The sequence below is a fragment of the Coregonus lavaretus genome, assembly GCF_964263955.1.
Source record: "Coregonus lavaretus genome assembly, chromosome: 21".
NCBI lineage: Eukaryota > Metazoa > Chordata > Actinopteri > Salmoniformes > Salmonidae > Coregonus > Coregonus lavaretus.
The window spans coordinates 9,627,717-9,633,716 of NC_140008.1; positions in this window are offsets into that span (position 1 = coordinate 9,627,717).

Genomic DNA, 6,000 nt, shown 5'->3' on the forward strand with positions numbered 1-6,000 from the left:
GTATTTAGTCAGCCACCAATTGTGCAAGTTCTCCCACTTAAAAAGATGAGAGAGGCCTGTAATTTTCATCATAGGTACACGTCAACTATGACAGACAAATTGAGAGAAGAAAATCCAGAAAATCACATTGTAGGATTTTTTATGAATTTTTTTGCAAATTATGGTGGAAAATAAGTATTTGGTCACCTACAAACAAGCAAGATTTCTGGCTCTCACAGACCTGTAACTTCTTCTTTAAGAGGCTCCTCTGTCCTCCACTCGTTACCTGTATTAATGGCACCTGTTTGAACTTGTTATCAGTATAAAAGACACCTGTCCACAACCTCAAACAGTCACACTCCAAACTCCACTATGGCCAAGACCAAAGAGCTGTCAAAGGACACCAGAAACAAAATTGTAGACCTGCACCAGGCTGGGAAGACTGAATCTGCAATAGGTAAGCAGCTTGGTTCGAAGAAATCAACTGTGGGAGCAATTATTAGGAAATGGAAGACATACAAGACCACTGATAATCTCCCTCGATCTGGGGCTCCACGCAAGATCTCACCCTGTGGGGTCAAAATGATCACAAGAACGGTGAGCAAAAATCCCAGAACCACACGGGGGGGACCTAGTGAATGACCTGCAGAGAGCTGGGACCAAAGTAACCAAAGCCTACCATCAGTAACACACTACGCCGCCAGGGACTCAAATCCTGCAGTGCCAGACGTGTCCCCCTGCTTAAGCCAGTACATATCCAGGCCCGTCTGAAGTTTGCTAGAGTGCATTTGGATGATCCAGAAGAGGATTGGGAGAATGTCATATGGTCAGATGAAACCAAAATAGAACTTTTTGGTAAAAACTCAACTCGTTGTGTTTGGAGGACAAAGAATGCTGAGTTGCATCCAAAGAACACCATACCTACTGTGAAGCATGGGGGTGGAAACATCATGCTTTGGGGCTGTTTTTCTGCAAAGGGACCAGGACGACTGATCCGTGTAAAGGAAAGAATGAATGGGGCCATGTATCGTGAGATTTTGAGTGAAAACCTCCTTCCATCAGCAAAGGCATTGAAGATGAAACGTGGCTGGGTCTTTCAGCATGACAATGATCCCAAACACACCGCCCGGGCAACAAATTAGTGGCTTCGTAAGAAGCATTTCAAGGTCCTGGAGTGGCCTAGCCAGTCTCCAGATCTCAACCCCATAGAAAATCTTTGGAGGGAGTTGAAAGTCCGTGTTGCCCAGCGACAGCCCCAAAACATCACTGCTCTAGAGGAGATCTGCATGGAGGAATGGGACAAAATACCAGCAACAGTGTGTGAAAACCTTGTGAAGACTTACAGAAAACGTTTGACCTGTGTCATTGCCAACAAAGGGTATATAACAAAGTATTGAGAAACTTTTGTTATTGACCAAATACTTATTTTCCACCATAATTTGCAAATAAATTCATTAAAAATCCTACAATGTGATTTTCTGGATTTTTTTTCTCTCATTTTGACTGTCATAGTTGACGTGTACCTATGATGAAAATTACAGGCCTCTCTCATCTTTTTAAGTGGAAGAACTTGCACAATTGGTGGCTGACTAAATACTTTTTTCCCCCACTGTACATACATACATACATACATACATACATACATACATACATATCCTTAAAAAAAAAAAAATATCCCCTTTATTACTTTCCAACCCCATCACCCTTTCCCTAATTGGAGTAAACTAGTGAACAACAATGCTTAGGCCTCTACTTCCAGCTTATACTTACTATATACATTTTATGGACACAGTCAATTTTACAATAATTATATTTTGTTTGTTTTTTCTCCTGAACTTCTTCTACTCTCAACCTCTCCGATCATTTTCATGATGTCCATCCGGTTTGCCCTTCTTGCCTCGTCTCTCAGATCGTTCACAGCTTTGTGGAAGTTACCTGTGGCGCTGATGTTTAGGCCGAGGTATATACGTTTTTTGTATGCTCTAGGGCAATGGTGTAGATGGAATTTGTATTTGTGGACCTTTTTTGGAACACCATTATTTTTGTCTTACTGAGATTTACTGTCAGGGCCCAGGTCTGACAGAATCTGTACAGAAGATCTAGGTGTTGCTCTAGGCCCTCCTTGGTTCGGGACAGAAGCACCAGATCATCAGCAAATGGTAGACATTTGACTTCAGATTCTAGTAGGGTGAGGCCAGGTGCTGCAGACTGTTCTAGTGCCTTCGCCAATTCGTTGATATATATATGTTGAAGAGGGTGGGGCTTAAGCTACACATTAAGAAATGTGTGTGTTTTTTGCCAATTTTAACCGCACACTTGTTGTTTGTGTACAAGGATTTTATAATGTTGTATGTTTTACACCCAACACCACTTTCCATCAATTTGTATAGCAGGCCCTCATGCAAAATTGAGTCGAAAGCTTTTTTGAAATCAACAAAGCATGAGAAGACTTTGCCTTTGTTTTGGTTTGTTTGTTTGTCAATTAGGGTGTGCAGGTGAATACGTGGTCTGTCGTACGGTAATTTGGTAAAAAGCCTATTTGAAATTTGCTCAGTACGTTGTTTTCGCTGAGGAAATGTACGAGTCTGCTGTTAATGATAATGCAGAGAATCTTCCCAAGGTTACTGTTGACGCATATTCCATGGTAGTTATTGGGGTCAAATTTGTCTCCACTTTTGTGGATTGGGGTGATCAGTCGGAAGTTTACATAAACTAGTTTTAATGACTCCAACCTAAGTGTTTCAACCACTCCACACATTACTTCTTAACAAACTATAGTTTTGGCAAGTCGGTTAGGACATCTACTTTGTGCATGACACAAGTCATTTTTCCAACAATTGTTTACAGACAGATTATTTCACTTATGATTCACTGTATCACAATTCCAGTGGGTCCGAAGTTTACATACTAAGTTGACTGTGCCTTTAAACAGCTTGGAAAATTCCAGAAAATGATGTCATAGCTCTAGAAGCTTCTGATAGGCTAATTGACATAATTTGAGTCAATTGGAGGTGTACCTGTGGATGTATTTCAAGGCCTACCTTCAAACTCAGTGCCTCTTTGCTTGACATCATGGGAAAATCAACCAAGACCTCAGAAAAAAATAGTAGACTTCCACAAGTCTGGTTCATCCTTGGGAGCAATTTCCAAATGCCTGAAGGTACCACGTTCATCTGTACAAACAATAGCACGCAAGTATAAACACCATGGGACCACGCAGCCGTCATACCGCTCAGGAAGGAGACGCGTTCTGTCTCCTAGAGATGAACGTACTTTGGTGCAAAAAGTGCAAATCAATCCCAGAACAACAGCAAAGGACCTTGTGAAGATGTTGGAGGAAACAGGTACAAAAGTATCTATATCCACAGTAAAACAAGTCTTATATTGACATAACCTGAAAGGCCGCTCAGCAAGGAAGAAGCCACTGCTCCAAAACCGCCATAAAAAAGCCAGACTACGGTTTGCAACTGCACATGGGGACAAAGATTGTACTTTTTGGAGAAATATCCTCTGGTTTGATGAAACAAAAATAGAACTGTTTGGAGGAAAAAGGGGTATGCTTGCAAGCCGAAGAACACCATCCCAACCGTGAAGCACGGGGGTGGCAGCATCATGCTGTGGGGGTGCTTTGCTGCAGGAGGGACTGGTGCACTTCACAAAATAGATGTCATCATGAGGAAGGAAAATTATGTGGATATATTGAAGCAACATTTCAAGACATCAGTCAGGAAGTTAAAGCTTGGTTGCAAAAGGGTCTTCCAAATGGACAATAACACCAAGCATACTTCCAAAGTTGTGGCAAAATGGCTTAAGGACAACAAAGTCAAGGTATTGGAGTGGCCATCACAAAGCCCTGACCTCAATCCTATAGAAAATGTGTGGGCAGAACTGAAAAAGTGTGTGCGAGCAAGGAGGCCTACAAACCTGACTCAGTTACACCAGCTCTGTCAGGAGGAATGGGCCAAAATTCACCCAACTTATTGTGGGAAGCTTGTGGAAGGCTACCTGAAACGTTTGACCCAAGTTAAACAATGTAAAGGCAATGCTACCAAATACTAATTGAGTGTATGTAAACTTCTGACCCACTGGGAATGTGATGAAAGAAATAAAAGCTGAAAAAAATACTCTGACATTTCACATTCTTAAAATAAAGTGGTGGTGATCCTAACTGACCTAAGACAGGGACTTTTTACTAGGACTAAATGTCAGGAATTGTGAAAAACTGAGTTTAAATGTATTTGGCTATGGTGTATGTAAACTTCCGACTTCAACTGTACATACCCAGCGTCCGACAGAGCCACAGGAGTTGTGACCCAATTTTGTTGGTTATGTTGTCATAGTTGTGTCTAGGGGGGCATATGGGTGGAGGGAATGCTGTCACCTCCAGGTAGGTGTTTGTCCCCCTGTGTGCTGAGGGTGTCAGGTTCTTGTCCAGTTCTGGCATTTAGGTCGCCACAGACTAGTACATGTCCCTGGGCCTGGAAATGGTTGATCTCCCACTCTAGGATGGAGAAGCTGTCATCGTTAAAGTATGGGGATTCTATCGGGGGGATATAGGTCATGAGGACATTTCTCTGTTGAGATAATTTCCTTATTAATTTCTAGCCAGATGTAAAATTTTCCTGTTTTGACTAATTTAATAGAGTGGGTTAGGTCTGCTCTATACCAAATTAGCAAAATCTTATTTTTATAAGAAACATTAATGCGTTGAAAATCCCAATTTGTTGGCATAGTCAACTTACACACAGCTCTGACACATACACTTTCCCCACCAGACATGCCACCAGAGGTCTTTTCACAGTCCCCAAATCCAGAACAAATTCAAGAAAGCGTACAGTATTATATAGAGCCATTATTGCATGGAACTCCGTCCGATCTCATTTTGCTCAAATAAACAGCAAACCTGGTTTAAAAAAAACTGATAAAGCAACACCTCACGGCACAATGCCTCTCCCCTATTTGACCTACAGTGAGGGAAAAAAGTATTTGATCCCCTGCTGATTTTGTACATTTGCCCACTGACAAAGACATGATAAGTCTATAATTTTAATGGTAGGTTTATTTGAACAGTGAGAGACAGAATAACAACAAAAAAATCCAGAAAAACGCAGGTCAAAAATTTTCTAAATTGATTTGCATTTTAATGAGGGAAATAAGTATTTGACCCCTCTGCAAAACATGACTTAGTACTTGGTGGCAAAACCCTTGTTGGCAATCACAGAGGTCAGACGTTTCTTGTAGTTGGCCACCAGGTTTGCACACATCTCAGGAGGGATTTTGTCCCACTCCTCTTTGCAGATTTTCTCCAAGTCATTAAGGTTTCGAGCCTGACGTTTGGCAACTCAAACCTTCAGCTCCCTCCACAGATTTTCTATGGGATTAAGGTCTGGAGACTGGTTAGGCCACTCCAGGACCTTAATGTGCTTCTTCTTGAGCCACTCCTTTGTTGCCTTGGCTGTGTGTTTTGGGTCATTCTCATGCTGGAATACCCATCCACGACCCATTTTCAATGCCCTGGCTGAGGGAAGGAGGTTCTCACCCAAGATTTGACGGTACATGGCCCCGTCCATCGTCCCTTTGATGTGGTGAAGTTGTCCTGTCACCTTAGCAGAAAAACACCCCCAAAGCATAATGTTTCCACCTCCATGTTTGACGTTGGGATTGGTGTTCTTGGGGTCATAGGCAGCATTCCTCCTCCTCCAAACACGGTGAGTTGAGTTGATGCCAAAGAGCTCCATTTTGGTCTCATCTGACCACAACACTTTCACCCAGTTCTCCTCTGAATCATTCAGATGTTCATTGGCAATCTTCAGGCGAGCATGTATGTGTGCTTTCTTGAGCAGGGGGACCTTGCGGGCGCTGCAGGATTTCAGTCCTTCACAGCGTAGTGTGTTACCAATTGTTTTCTTGGTGACTATGGTCCCAGCTGCCTTGAGATCATTGACAAGATCCTCCCGTGTAGTTCTGGGCTGATTCCTCTCCGTTCTCATGATCATTGCAACTCCACGAGGTGAGATCTTG